At 41.6% G+C, this 16376-nt stretch overlaps 2 protein-coding genes and 1 non-coding gene across 5 annotated transcripts in view; 2 read left to right on the forward strand and 1 right to left on the reverse strand.

The window, feature by feature from the left end:
* LOC147998836 (uncharacterized) overlaps window positions 1–16376 on the reverse strand; it is a 924038-nt gene that overhangs the window by 549788 nt on the left and 357874 nt on the right. The window lies entirely within an intron of this gene.
* LOC147998853 (uncharacterized) overlaps window positions 1–16376 on the forward strand; it is a 343457-nt gene that overhangs the window by 60673 nt on the left and 266408 nt on the right. The window lies entirely within an intron of this gene.
* LOC134483707 (U6 spliceosomal RNA) lies at window positions 4166–4272 on the forward strand. Its single transcript, XR_015644466.1, has one exon. It is a non-coding gene; the product is annotated as a U6 spliceosomal RNA (small nuclear RNA).

The raw sequence follows: 16376 nt of genomic DNA on the forward strand, positions 1-16376 counted from the left end.
TGCTGGCACAATCCAGTAATCCCAGTGCTTAAGAGGCCGAGGCAGGCAGATATCTGGTTTCCTGACAAGTCTGATCTACAGAGAGCCTGTCAGAATAGCCAGGGCCAAACAGAGAAACCCTGTCTCAAAAAATAAACAACAAAATGAATTTGTTTTAAAGAAGAGAGGAACGATTTAACAGAATTAGAGGCAGAGAAACAAAAGGTAATGGGCAGTGCAGAGTCTAGCTTCTGAGATGAAACTGGACACCCTGGGGTTAGGGTGGGGATTCTCATCTTGGACTGGGAGACAGAGGGTGGCTTCAGGGATGGAAGGCTCAGTCAGTCATTAGTCAGGATTCTCAATCAAGAGGGTGTTGTAAGATCCAAAATGTGTGAGCAGTTTTCTGCATGAGACTAGAAGAACCCGCCTACCTATACAAAACAGCCAATGAAGAGTAATCACAAGCATACATCTGGAGGTCCACAAGAGGTTAACGTCCACCTTAGTGTGGATTATTCAGAGCACAGGTGGAGAGGAGTAGAAGAGCTGATGGTGGCTGAGGCAGGAGAGGAGTTCGGGTGTGAATTTGAGCCAGGAAAGGAGCTTGTAGGTCGGGCAGAGCAATGAGAGGTCTAACAGCATAGCTGTTGAGATCCTTCAGATTAATTTGTCTTAAGAGCCTCATGCCATAGCCAAGGACAGGAGTAGATCTGACTATTGGGTGGCTGGGCTCACATAGCCCAAGAAGTTTGGCCTTGCATCTGTGAGATTCCAAGTCTCTCCCTTTAGACACAGCCATGGAGAAGGTGTAGCAGTGAAGGTGCAGATGGCTTTGCAATGCTTGGCTTATGGTGTTGAGTACTTCATGCTCCACAGAGCTAGGACATGTACTAGAAGCCAGGGAGGCTGAGCATGAGGAAGACAGGTCTCTGGGAGAGAGAAATGATAACCAAAGTCACTAAGAACTTCCTGAATCACAGTGTCTGTTAACCATATATTTTATTTACTTATTTTTATGGGCCTGAGTGTTTCACCTAATAAATGCTTGTGCACCATGTGGTATGTGTGGTGCCCGTGAAGTCCAGACTGATTCCCTAGAATTGCAATTACAGGTTAATAGGAGCCACCATGTGGACACTGGGAACTGAACCTTGGTCTTCTGCTCTTAGCCACTAAACCAACTATCTGTTCAGCACCACCCCCCAATTGTATAGTCATTAAGGTTTAACCATTTGGCCTTCAGTATTTGAATTAATACAGATGTGACAAGAGTTATAGTTAACATGGTGGTTCAGGTATAGACAGGCAGGCATCTCATTGTATACAAAATATGAATCCTTCCTTCCTTCCTTCCTTCCTTCCTTCCTTCCTTCCTTTCTTTCTTTCACTTCTTTCTTCCTTCCTTCCTAACTTTCTTTCTTTCTTTCCTTCTTTCTTTCTTTCTTTCTTTCTTTCTTTTTTTCTTTCTTTCTTTCTTTCTCTTTTTGTTTTACTCTTGGAGACAGTGTTGATTTTTGTGTAGCTGACCTGGAATTAGCTCTGTAGAGGAAGCTGCCTTGAATTCAGAAATCTGTCTGCCTCTGCCTCCCAAGTGTTAGGATCAAAGGCCTGTGCCACCACCACCACACATCCTTCTGTTTAAAGGAAAAATGTAGTCTTACAGGGCAGCATGAATTTAGCCCCGGTATAGACATTTTCCTAGGCCTCAGGAGCTGTAGAGTTCATGAAGGATTTGCTGCCTTCCCCTTTAGCCTGGCTAACTATGAGAGCTACACACCCATGGGTGTTTGCTTCACAAGAGTCTGGAGGATGAGGGTCACAGGCTGAGGTAACTGTGTAGAGCAAAGGATGCTTGGTGAAGGTCAAGTGGGTAAAATGCTGAAATGCTGAGAGAAGAGGCCTATGGTAGGCACCTCCTACACCTGAGACTTCCAACCCCAAAAAGCAGGGGGTAGAGAGTGAGGATGCAGAGTGCACACAGGTCAGGAAAAGGCCATGTTCCTGAAGCCTCCATGTGTGGTGGACAGGCTCTAGGGCACCATGAGGGACATCAGGAGCTTCTGCACTTTGTAGAATTACAGGGATCCATGTTACCTCACATGCCCATGATTTGCCCCCTACTGCAGGGAGAAGCCAACACCAGAAGCCTCCAGCTCCCAGCCCTGCTTTTGCCATGTAGGTTTACCCAGAACAGCTTGGAAGTCCCTGGACCTGGAGTCTCAGGTGGTTGTGAGCCACCTGACCCTGGTGCTGGAGACTGAACTCAAGTCTTCTGCAAGAGCAGCAAAGACCCGTGCGCTGCCTGGCCCATCCAGGGCTGTGAAATGGTGTTTATTTTCATCTGAACAAGCCCAACAACAGTTTAGGTCCCTAGAAGCCACATGAACCTGGATGCAGTAGAGTCTGTCATCCAGCCCTTCCCACAGGGAGACAGGAGCCTAAAGTGGACAGTCTCTAGGATTAGGGGAAGGGCTAGCCTAGCATACACAGCCATGGACGAGAGGTAGAAGGTGAGGACCTGTGCTCAGGTTGTCCCTGACCTTTACACAGGCACATGAGTACCTGTACTCACAGAAACGCCATACAGACATAGGTGAGAAAAGAAATAAAAACAAACAATATTGAAAATACAATATACTGGGGCTGGAGGGATGGCTCAGTGGTTAAGACCACTGACTGCTCTTCCAGAGGATCTGAGTTCAATCCCCAGCAACCACACTGTGTCTCATAACCATTTCTAATCTCATCTTCTACCCTCTACTGTTGTGTCTGAAAACAGGGACAGTGTACTCACTCAGATGGACAAAATAAATAGTTTTTGTTTTAATCCTTTTCTAAAAAAAGAAACCCATCTGTGACACATGATCATTGTGTGATTCCAAATGTCCCTAAGTCAGTACAGTCCTATTGCTACATGGTCTACCAGTTGTGTCAGCCTTGGTAGTAGAATGGCACAGTTGAAAAGATGCTGGTCACAGTGACCAGGCAGCCTAGAAATCTCACCATGAGCAGAGAAGGCTGTGCTGTGTCCTAGTCCTCTACCCCACACTGCCACCTCATCCCTACGAACAGAGCAAAAAGAACAGATGAGGAATCTTCCAGGTTTCTTTCCTCTTTGATTTCTTTATTAACCTAGCCCCTGTGCTACATGTAACCTTGTCACATCCTCTGTCCCATCCCTAAGCCCTCATACCTGTCAGATAAGACCGGGATCTTGCTTTGGGGGGAAGCTCTGGTCCCTCTCTGTCCTAACAGGCTCTGAGCCATCACTGAAAGAGAGTCCTCTGAGGATTGAGGGACGTCCATAGCCAGTGCTCTGACTTCCAGGAAGGTTTGAGGAAGGTGGTCCTCTTCTTGTGGTGCCTCTAGTAGGAGCAGCCCACACTTGGGCCCAGCTCCCACTGTCAGAAAAAGGCGGGTGGCTCTGGTCTTTGCACAGCTCCAGTGGAATGAACAGTGCATCTCTCCTCTCTCTCTTGGAGGAAGTCTCAGCCTCTGGTGCAGGTGATGTTCCCAAGGCAAAGGAAAGGGAAGTGCAGAGTGAGGACTCCCAGGATCCTTTAAAACCTTGTCTGCATTGTCTTCATTAATTTTTATGTTTAATTTTTATTCCATGTGTATTGATCTCATTGTAGGGGTGTGCATTCCAAAGCATGAGTGTTGAAGGTAGAGGAAAAAGCATGGGAGTCACTTTATCCTACCGTGTGGGGTCCCAGGCTCTGAACCGGGTTGTTGAGCTTGGCTACAAAGAGCTTTCATACTGAATTTCCTGCTGGCTCTGATTTCAGTGAGAACGTCTCATAGAGCCCAGATTGGTCAGTAAACTACTGATCATCCTGCCTCAAGTATTGCCATCTAGTTCATGAAAGGGTTGAGTTATTGACACGAGGAACTGGGGATGGGCAGAGGTGCATGACTGAGGCTATCTCGGCTCAGTGGCATGCCTTTGGGGACTGATAGTTTTCATCACTGATATGTCATTTGACTGCAGTGCTCCTCTGGAGAGAAGGAGTCTCTTTTGCCAGGGCATCAGGCTCTCCAGACAGGCCTGGAAGGTGGAGGTCTAGAGGCAAGGCCTGCATTCCTCTTCAGAAGCTGCATTTACCACTCTGGACAGTGCTGTAGAACAGGGTCACATATCCAGTTCTACCCTGAGACCTGCTGATAAAGAATGTCTATCCTGGTGCTCGCTACAGCAGCACATATACTAAAATTGGAACGATACAGAGAAGATTAGCATGGCCCCTGCGCAAGGATGACACGCAAATTCGTGAAGCGTTCCATATTTTTAGAAATAATTGACTCAACTGTCAAAGATAATGCAAAGCAGAAAAAGCTACTGGTCCAAAACATACAGGAAATCCAGGACTCAATGAGAAGATCAAACCTAAGGATAATAGGTATAGAAGAGAGTGAAGACTCCCAGCTCAAAGGACCAGTAAATATCTTCAACAAAATCATAGAAGAAAACTTCCCTAACCTAAAAAAAGAGATACCCATAGGCATACAAGAAGCCTACAGAACTCCAAATAGATTGGACCAGAAAAGAAACACCTCCCGTCACATAATAGTCAAAACACCAAACGCACAAAATAAAGAAAGAATATTAAAAGCAGTAAGGGAAAAATGTCAAGTAACATATAAAGGCAGACCTATCAGAATCACACCAGACTTCTCGCCAGAAACTATGAAGGCCAGAAGATCCTGGACTGATGTCATACAGACCCTAAGAGAACACAAATGCCAGCCCAGGTTACTGTATCCTGCAAAACTCTCAATTAACATAGATGGAGAAACCAAGATATTCCATGACAAAACCAAATTTACACAATATCTTTCTACAAACCCAGCACTACAAAGGATAATAAATGGTAAAGCCCAACATAAGGAGGCAAGCTATACCCTAGAAGAAGCAAGAAACTAATCGTCTTGGCAACAAACAAAGAGAATGAAAGCACACAAACATAACCTCACATCCAAATATGAATATAACGGGAAGCAATAATCACTATTCCTTAATATCTCTCAACATCAATGGCCTCAACTCCCCAATAAAAAGACATAGATTAACAAACTGGATACGCAACGAGGACCCTGCATTCTGCTGCCTACAGGAAACACACCTCAGAGACAAAGACAGACATTACCTCAGAGTGAAAGGCTGGAAAACAATTTTCCAAGCAAATGGTCAGAAGAAGCAAGCTGGAGTAGCCATTCTAATATCAAATAAAATAAATTTTCAATTAAAAGTCATCAAAAAAGATAAGGAAGGACACTTCATATTCATCAAAGGAAAAATCCACCAAGATGAACTCTCAATCCTAAATATCTATGCCCCAAATACAAGGGTACCTGCATATGTAAAACAAACCTTACTAAAGCTCAAAACACACATTGCACCTCACACAATAATAGTGGGAGATTTCAACACCCCACTCTCACCAATGGACAGATCATGGAAACAGTAATTAAACAGAGATGTAGACAGACTAAGAGAAGTCATGAGCCAAATGGACTTAACGGATATTTATAGAACATTCTATCCTAAAGGAAAAGGATATACCTTCTTCTCAGCTCCTCATGGTACTTTCTCCAAAATTGACCATATAATTGGTCAAAAAATGGGCCTCAACAGGTACAGAAAGATAGAAATAATCCCATGCGTGCTATCGGACCACCACGGCCTAAAACTGGTCTTCAATAACAATCAAGGAAGAATGCCCACATATACTTGGAAATTGAACAATGCTCTACTCAATGATAACCTGGTCAAGAAAGAAATAAAGAAAGAAATTAAAAACTTTTTAGAATTTAATGAAAATGAAGGTACAACATACCCAAACTTATGGGACACAATGAAAGCTGTGCTAAGAGGAAAACTCATAGCGCTGAGTGCCTGCAGAAAGAAACAGGAAAGAGCATATGTCAGCAGCTTGACAGCACACCTAAAAGCTCTAGAACAAAAAGAAGCAAATACACCCAGGAGGAGTTGAAGGCAGGAAATAATCAAACTCAGAGCGGAAATCAACCAAGTAGAAACAAAAAGGACCATAGAAAGAATCAACAGAACCAAAAGTTGGTTCTTTGAGAAAATCAACAAGATAGATAAAACCTTAGCCAGACTAACGAGAGAACACAGAGAATGCGTCCAAATTAACAAAATCAGAAATGAAAAGGGAGACATAACAACAGATTCAGAGGAAATTCAAAAAATCATTAGATCTTACTATAAAAACCTATATTCAACAAAACTTGAAAATCTTCAGGAAATGGACAATTTCCTAGACAGATACTTGAGATCCTGTCTAAAACCAGCACAGAAACCCACCCTGCATTCAAAGCATCATCCACCAATTCTCGATTATCTACCATTCTCTCCCTACCAGTCGTTCAGTTTGGAATGGTAGAAAAAAAAAAACTGGGACTGATCTTTCTATTCTAAGTACCTTGATCTCTCTTTCCTTAGGTTCACCTTAAGAGTGCATACAAATGGATATCATCATCTGAACATCGTAGTATTATCTACTCTGTATATGTAGCATAATACTGTGCCTATGACAATCTCAAGCTTCCTTGAGTGTTGTTGCCCCATCAAGAAGTGTGATGTACTGAGGCCAATCCCCAGGGATCCTTTCAAGGGATTAGAAGGAAGCCATCAGAGATACTCCACATCATGGATCCCAACAAACAAACTAACAAAAAACAAAAAAACCTGACATTGAACTGTGTGGTGCTGGTCACATACCCTGTTATATTCTGTATGTTACGAGGTTTGTTAATCTTAACAAGTTCCCCAACTATGAGCTTCACATAGGACCCATTAGATTCAAGGAAAATAGGAACAACTATGTGTAAAATGACCCGAGTCAGGGCCCATAGACAGCAGCATTTCCAGCACTTGTGCTTTAGCCCATGTGGATTTTGCAATGAGCTGTGCCTAGCAATGTCCAGTACACAGTTGTGAGCTGTTGCTCTGGTTGAACTGTATTGGTGTGTGCATTCAATGAACTACACTATTTAAATGAATTCAGTGTTCCTGTGGTCTGAGTCCAGACCTCTTGACACCAAATCTTCCCTTCAGCAACACTTAGGAAAAGAAGCTAAGGTTAGGAAAGGTGACATCTTGTCATAAATTATGTGACAAGAGGGATGTCGAAATGATCCCTTGTGTTAAGAATCAAGGTGTCCTCTGTAATATTCAGGTCTATACTGGCCCTGTGCATCAGCTTCAAGGACCCATTTCTGATTTTCTTTGGGGTTCCCGTGATGATGCACTCAGACATGATTGGAAAGAACCAAAACGGTGGTCAGACTTGATTTATAAAATGCAGGCAACATTGCAAACTTATGTTGCAGGATATTTGATTCATATTATCAGCCCCAAGATAGTGTTATTTACTTTAAAAAATTACCTCTGGCAGTTCAGTTCAGCACTAGCACCGATATTTTACCCTAGAGCTTTTTTTGGTTGTTTGTTTGTTTTTTGTTTTTGTTTTTGGATGAACAAGTACTTTCTTATTTTGTGGCCCAGCCCTAGCTCTTACTCCTTTGCACAGTCACAGAGAGACCTCAAACATATACTCAGCCAAAGGCAGGGGAATGTAGAAAAGAGCCTAAGGCAATACCACATAATGACATTGAAAGTGGGTGGCCAAAAGGTGTTATAAAATTCACCTCACTTCAGTGAGTGATGACATACCAACCTGGTGGCCTAAGATTCTGGAATATTAATCAGAATCCTTTCGTCATATTAGATCTTAATAGAAACAAGGAAGCAGTCCTTTCCTGAAGTATATATTCATCATACGTAAAGAAGATATTACATCCATATACAACTCAGAATAGAATTATCCCCCAAGACCGGAAAGATCTGGCAACATGAATATTAGAAGCTTCTCCTGTGTTACAGTGGTAAGCACAGAAGAAAGAGGAAGATAGGGCTGAAAACAAAAGCATCAGGCCAGAGCACTGTTTCTCAGGATGAGTTGCCAGGTGAAGGTAAGTAAACCTTACTAAGTTTAATACAGTATTACATACACTGTTGTAAGTAACTGGAGCCGAGGCTATCCACAAAGGTTTGCCTGTCTGTGGAATCTGATACCCTAACTCAGGTGTCTTCCCTGGCCTCAGTGGGAGAAGGTGCACCAGGCCTACAAAAACTTGATGTGTCTTGGTGGATGCACACTCTGAGGGATATTCCTCTACTCTCTCAGAGGAGATGGTGTGAGGACATTGGGGAGGAACTGTGGGAGAGAAGTAACAAGAGAAAGGACAGCAATTGGGATGCAAAGTGAATATAAGCCTGTCAGTCACTGCTCTATTGCTGTGAAGACACCTTAACTAAGGTAACTAATAAAAGAATCAGGGTGTGCCCTTTTCTCCAGGTAGATATGTAGCAGAGGACTAGCTTATCTGGGATCACTGGGACGGGAGACCCTTGTTTCTGAGGAAGCTTCATGAACCATGATATTGGAACTTAGGCCTCTGAGGCGGGAGTGAATTGGTGGGTGGAGGAGAAATCTCATAGGGAGAGAGTGTGGGGGACAGAAGAGGGGGCCATGTAGAGGAACATGGAGTGGGAGATAAATTGGAAATGTAGATAAAATAATGAAAGAAAACTAAAAAACATCAGACTATGAGTATCATTCTAATTCAAGCCTCAAATAATAAAAACATAAATGCGAGAGTCGCCTGGTCCTGTTCATGTCATCCTGAATCTTAAAATCTTTTTTCCTCCAAATTCCGTGCCACATGAGGTGCACTGACCTGTCAGCTGCCTGCTTGGATGACAACTGCAGCAGCTTCCCTATGCACTTGCTTTGTAGGAGCTCGAAATCTATTGAGCTCCCTTTTCCAAGTTGGAACTTTAATTGGTAAGAGTCTTGCCTTGAGGACACCTTCCACATCTCTACAGTACAGAGGCAGGAGGCTTATCGTTAATAACATTCATCTCCTTAACTATGTCACCCTCCTCTTCAGCACATGACTTTGCTGTGACACTAAACTTCTTAGTGATCTTTTCCACTCTAAGCTGCACATGGTTTTCATGTGTTTGCCCTGTGTGTTGTTCCTTCTCCTGCAGTCTTGAGGAACAGTGACCAAAAGTAACCAAACCACAGGCTCAAAGCCATGTTAATACTGTATTGGGTACTATTTTCACAGAGCTGCCTGAGATGTAAATGGGACATGGAGAATTCGAACATAGTTTGAATCTTAGGCCTTTCACTGGGCAGTCCCTCATCTTCTCTAAAATTTAACCCTATTCTTCTACCATTGAGACCCACCTGCTGCTTAGCTCTTTACCCCTCTGCCGTGGTCTGTTCCATATCTCTTCCTGCCCATGACTATTCTGAATCTCCTGCTTCAGCTTGCCTCTGCCTATGTCCCTCTCTATGCCCGGAAGTTCTGCCCACATACTTCCTGACGCAGCTCTTGGCCATCAGATCTTTATTACATCCAATTGGCAGTGAGACAACACCTGATACATCTTTTAGCTTGTGTTGAGCTGGTGAGAAGGACAAACATCCACAAAATAGCAAAGCTGATGATGGGACATAGAAATGACAAGAGAAATCCTGCCAGCACTTAGCTGACTGCCAGTACAGAACTAACAATTGAAAGTTGACACACCTTAGTACAAAGGGAGGTCACCTCAGCATTTCCCCTTTTACTCCAAGAAATACCTTTAATTTAACATTAATAAGCTAGATAAAATAAGAAAACTTATGAGATGCATCACGTAAGAATTACTGTCACAATATTCTGTCCATTCGTATTTTGCAAAATTGGAGAAGGTACTTCATTATCTAAATTATATTAGTCTAAAATTTTGTACCTAAATCATTTTCTATCACTTTTTAAGCTTTGTATCCCTTATCTATCATAACTTGCATTTATTAACCATAATAAGTCTTCTGAGACCAAATGTACTTTCATTAATTCCAAACAATTTAAGCGTTTATGTCTTTCATCCTTAAAATTTGACACATTTTTTGCGTACAAATTTTCTTTTTCTTTTTCTTTATTCAGCTTCCACACGAAGATTATTTTTGCTCTGATTTAGAGCAGGATGCAAGGGTGGAGTGCAGACCTGAGGGGAGGGCAGATGAATGGAGTTGAGCTGCAGGATGTGAGGTTCACAGAGAATAAATAATAAGTTAAAAAAATTAAGAAATAAGCACAGTGGGGATGAAGCTGTGAATGCTTGGCGTGGGGAGGTTTGGCAGTGGACTGGGCATTTTAGGGGTGGGGTGGGATTTACGTGGGTTCTGGAGTAGTAAGGATGGTGTCTGTTCTTGTCTTTTGGGGAAACTCCTCAGTCTTCTCCCATCCCTCCTCTGCTTCTACCCCCACCTCCAACCGCCATAACTGCCTCCTACCACAGCAGCGGCTTCTGGGCATCGGCCTCTTTCTGCTCAAGCTCTTCTACGTGCTCGGGGGTGGTACAAGCTTTTAAAAGTCCCAGGCAGTGGGCAGACCACGCACACTCTCCTGGCATCCCCATCCTCTCTCAGGACTTATGGTGCCAGAGCGGTTATCGCAGGAGTTTTGATACTGCTGTGGACTGTCCATAGAGCCCTGCTTTCTGAGCCTCCCATGTCCACCCTGTTCCTGTCCAGGTTCCTGGCTGTCACATTTCTGCACGATGGTGAACAAGTTTGTTTTTCTGATTCTCATAACAAGAAAAGGTTAAGACTAAACTATCTAATCTTCAACCCCATCCAAGATCTGAGGAGGAGAAATGTTGCCTGAATAAAAGGAAATTCAGAGCAAACAGCTTCCAAATCTAAAGAAATGACAGAAATTGTTGGCTACCCTGGGAGTCAGTCAGCAAATATTCCTGTGTCACTGTGGCATCCACCTTCAACTCACTAGGCCAGGAGCTCTGACAACAATCCTTTGAAGCAGGTCACTTGAAGGACTCTCCTATTTTTTTTTCCAAAAAGTGGGACACAGACTTCCCCATGATCAACTTCTGCACAGTCTGGACAGCTTTCTGGCAGCAGTAGAGGTAAGTAGGTAGTATTTCACCCAATGGTTCTTTAGAGCCCATCATCTTTTTCAGAATAGATTGGGGACACTACCAGGAGTTGAGGTCTCTCCCACTGTGAAAAGCCTTTAACTATTAGGACATCTGAAATGGCAGATTCTTCAGATCTCTAAAGGATTTGAGAACCACCTTGGTATGTAATGTCTATCTCAGTGGACAAATGTGGCTTTTTTTCCCAAGGGATTTACTTCCTACTTAAATTTAAAAACATACACAGGAAGATAAATCAAGCTTATTTCTGTACCTAACTAAAGCAGTACCTAACATGACTGGAAGACTGATTATTTATAGTTGGAAAGTACTAGCTTGAATTCCTTAATTATCCACGGCAGTGTGCAGTAGTAATTTTATAAAATTAGAATTTTACACCACATTGTGAATAAGTTGCATATACTTATGTCTTAAAAATGAATTGAATCATTTATGCAAGTACAATTTTAAATTCTATCATCATTCAAAAATCCATGCCATCCTAAAATATTTGAGACTTGGTATTGCTTTCTAGTATAAAGAGAGATACAGTGATCTATGATTTTGTCATTTTAGTCCCTTCTCCTGATTTCCCACAACATTAGACAGAGAATTGAGGAGAGAAAGAGAAAGGAAGAAAGACATCCCTGATTCGAATCTGCTTTACTGTTTCCTCCCTGACCATGGCCAGTAAGAACTTGCAACCAATCCCCTAACTGACAATAATCATCTACAGCCCACGGCAGACAAATAACCACCCACCCACCCTTCCTCCTGAGAATGAGGGGGTCATGTTCCTTTAAGTTGCTTCCCAATGTGTGTGGGGTGACAACATGTTTTGGGACCTTTCAGCAATTGGGATATTTTCCAAATCCTGGGAGATCTTGCAGTTTCCTATGTGTCCAGACCCTGAATGTGGAGGGATTAACTGAAGTCCTGGCTACATTAACAATGGAAAATACAAACACACATTCCTACCATTTGAGGAAGGTCACCGGATATCTACCCCTTGAAGTTTGCTCAAAACAATTAGTCAATTAGCTTTTTATTTATCTTCAGGTCACTTCTTAGTAAACAGACAGAAAAGAGACAGATTGTTTGCCAAAATTATATTAATTGCTTCTAAGCCAGTCACCAATAGAGTTCCTGCCATCCTTTGAAGTTTCATCAGAGAGGCTCTATTTTGCACAGACTCACAATACTTATGTCTCCCATGTGGCAAACTAAAAGAACTGTTAAGATCTCCTTAAATAATTCAACAGTTTTCCCAATCCAAAGTCTCCCACCCTCCTCCAAAAAATCAAGAGATTCCTCACAAACATCTCCACTCACTTCGGTACCAGTTTATATATCAGTCACATTTCTGTTACTGCAGAAAAATACTATGACCAAGAACAACTCAAGGAATACAGTTCTTCACATTGTGGTAACCAACCCCAACTACCAAATTATTTCATTGCTAAGTCATAAATGTAAGGTGACTACTGTTTTGAATTGTAATGTAAATAGCATGTATAAAGTATGTCTCATATGTGGTTGTTCCCTGAAGGGGTTGCAACCCACAGGTTGAAAACTGCACTTGTGTGTGGTGGTGGGAGGGGGGGTTGTGAGTTTTTTGTTTTGTTTGTTTGTTTTCCTTTTTCTCAAAACCCAAATGCTGATAAGAACATAGGCCAATATCAGGCTCTTCAATTTTATTCCATTAGGCACTGTGTCTGCTCTCATGATATTAACATGCTGGTTTTTCTTTTTTACTATTCCCCAAAATGAAGGTGAAATCATTAAAGGTGATGCCTCCCGCAGTGCTTTACTGTCTTATTAGTTAGCAGTGTCTGACTGCCCTGCTCAGTTGTGCTTTCATGTGAGTTCTGAGATTTTTTTTTTCATTCCTATGAAGATCTGTATTGGGATTATAATGGGATGGATTTAAACCAGTAGATGACTCTGGTAGGATTTGATATAATAATATAAATCATACTGATACATGAAAATGAGAGGCCTCTTCATTTTCTGGTTTCTTCAGTTTTTTTATTTTTCCTAATGATTTCATTTTAACAAGTCTTTACTTCCTTAGATATTACAAGATGTTTATTCTGAATGGGTTTGTTTTCTTGGCTTCTTTCGTCATATTAATTGTTGGTATACAGGAGTTCTATTGATTTTACTGTGATTTTAGTGAATGTGTCCATGAGCCATAGGAGTTTGCCAGTGGTTTCGTAGTGGTCTTTATATATGGATCATATCGCCTGCAAATGAGAATGCTCTGACTGCTTTCTTTCATATTAACATGCCTTTCCATCTCTCTCTTGTCATATTGTTTGGATAAGACTTCACATACTAGTTGAATTAGATGAAAAGAATGAACATCTGTGACTTATTCCTGATTTTAGTGGAAATCCATTATGATTTCCTCCAGTTAGGATGCTGTTGGCCTTGCATATCGCCTTTATAATGTTAAGGTATGTCTTCTCCATATCCCAGATTCTCCAGGACTTTTGCATTAATCACTGTGGGATTTTGCCAAAGAGATTGTCTGCCTCTACTGCAGTGATCATGTGTTTCCTGTTCTTGGTTTTCTGTGGTGGATTGTTTATTCATTTGTATGTGTTGAAACATTCTTGCACCTCTGCAGTCAAGCCAGCTTGATCTCGGTACCTGACACTTTTGGTAAATGTCTGAATTTTATTTTTCAGGATATTATTGAGAAATTTTTCACTTAACTGTTCCTTCCAATCTTAGTTTCTTTTCTATGCTGTGAAGAGACACCATGAGCAAGGGAACTTGTAGAAGAAAGAGTTTATTTCAGCTTACAGTTTCAAGGATCATGAGTCTATGAATATTATGCTGGGGTACACGGCAGCAGGTAGGACACCATGTTTCTAGAGAACTGGCTGAGAGCTTACATCTTATGTGCAAGTCGGAGACAGAGAAAGTGTTAACTATAGATGGTGTTGAATTTGGAAACCTCAAAGCCCAATCCCATACACTCCTCCAACAAATCCGTATCTTATAATTCTTCCCGAATATTTCCACTAACCAGCAACAAACATTCATATATGTGAGTTTATGGGGGCCATTATCATTCAGATCACCATATTCCACTCCCAATTCCCCATAGGTTCTTAAACATATCATCATAAAAATACATTAGCTCAGCTTCCAAAACCCCTGTAGTCTTTCGGTCTCTAAACAGTTTATCCACAGTGCTTTTCGACACTCCAGGAAATCCCTTAATTATTCCCCTATGAAATCAAAAGGCAAATTGCATACATCCAATGTGTAATGCCAAAAATATGTTATCATTGCAAAGGGAAATTGGGAATGTGGTGAGCCAGTTCAAGGCATTAACCCAACAGGGCACACTCCACATTCTCTACTTCTGATGCATGACAAAGGGATTAGATGGGTCCACTGCTCTGGCTTTGCTGACTGCAACATAATTCCTAAAACTATGTTGTATCGCATAGATCTGTGGTGGTTGTGTTTTCATTGTCACTCATTTCTAGGAATTTTAATTTTTCCTTATGTGTTTCTCCCTTGGCCCTTTCAGTAGTGTGTTGTTTGTGTTGCTGACCTTCCACGAGAGTGTGTACTGACTGCACTTTCTATTGTGTGATACCAGTTTGATTCCTTTGTGCTTAGATAGAATGCGTGACACTACTTCTGCTTTCTTATCTTTCCTGAGGGCTGTTCTGTGTCCTAATCCGTGGTCAATTTTGGAGATAGATCCACAGGCTGATAGAAAATATATGTATAGTTCAGTGTAGTTTGTTAGGTCCATTTGACTGATGATGTCACTGAATTCTGCTCCTCCTCTTTTGTTTATTTGCATGTGATCTGCCAAGTGGTCAGAATAGACTATTAAAAACAATCACAACCACTATTATAGCTAATGGGTAATTTCAGATCTATCTGATAATTATATATTTAAATTTGTGACTGCTGTGTTTAATATGCATATATTTAGATTGTAGTATCTTTTGGTAATTGCATAGTATGAAATGAATGTCCTTACATCTTCTGGACAGGATTGGTTTGAAATCTATTCTGTCAGCTGCATAGAGAAACTGCATAGAATTGCTATAGGGACCTGTGTCTTAGGTCTGTTTCCCTAGTGTATCCTCTACATCTCTCATGATGGTGATCCTGTTTCTGGCTAAATGTATGTCTGTTTACTGGGGAATTGAGTTTAGTGACATGCAAATATTATTTAAACCTATGTATTTAATTTTGTTAATTTTTGAGGGTTTTATTGGCTTCTTTTGATTGACTGTTCTAGTTTTGTTAAATTATTTCCTGTTTCCTCTGGTATTTTATCCTTCTCTTCAAACTAAAGTATTCCTTTTAGGATCCTCTATAGAGCTCCTTACTGGTTATACATATTTTGTAAATTTATTCATCATATGCCTTAATCAGCACAGTAGCTGGGCAGCTGCCTGCCCTCCATGGTATCAGATCTACTTTCCAAACAATAACGCTCAACTCTTACTGACTGTGTAGCATCTTGACTGCTCTTTGTTCCCCTTGGACAGCCCTCAGGACCAGGCTCTCCTCTCCCTTAACCATGGCTGCTGTCCTCTTCCTCTCTCCTCTCCATCACACATGTTCTTCCTTTATTCTCTGGCAGCTTCTTCCTCCTTCTTCCCTCCTCATGATCCTCTCTAGCAAAGCCCTCAAAGCTCACCTCCCCCATCTCTCTGCTGTGCAGCTGTTGGCTGGTGGCTTCTTTATAAACACAGTTAACTGGGGGCAGGGTCAGGTTTTTTTTGGATTAACCAGTTTTGAGTTCTCCAAATTAGCAGTAAAATACAAGCAGAAGTAGGCCAATCCACCACAAGGATTTCTTTTGCTTTGTTTTGTTTTAATTTTTCTTTTACCTATTACTTTATTTTATTTTTGGCTATTTTTTAATCATTTGTTTTTTTATTTATGTATATTTCAAATGTTGTCCCACTTTCCACACTCCCCTCATCATATCTTACATCCCATTTCTGCTCAGCTTTGCCTATGTGACAGTGCTCCCCCACCCACACATATCCATTCCCACCTCACACCTCTAGGACCTCCTTTTGGTGGGCAACAGGCCTCAGGGTAGTCAATGGCCTCCCACCCCATGATGCCACTTAAGTCAGTCCTCTTCTACACAGTTACCTAGAACCATAGACCCATCCTTGCATATACTTTGGCTGGCAGTTTGGTCCCTAGGAGCTGTGGGACTGGTGACAGAGGATCTGGTTAGATATTAAAGACAAATGGTTGCTGCTTTCTCCTCTTTTTCTGGTTATAGGTGAAATCATGTTTGTTTGCTTCCCTTTTTTGAAATTATTGAGTTGATTAATTTCTTGGTTTTTCTTGTGTATAGTTTAGCTCATTT

This window comes from Rattus norvegicus, chromosome 19 (genome assembly GCF_021556685.1).
Source record: "Rattus norvegicus strain SHRSP/BbbUtx chromosome 19, alternate assembly SHRSP_T2T, whole genome shotgun sequence".
In the NCBI taxonomy this organism is placed as follows: Eukaryota; Metazoa; Chordata; class Mammalia; order Rodentia; family Muridae; genus Rattus; species Rattus norvegicus.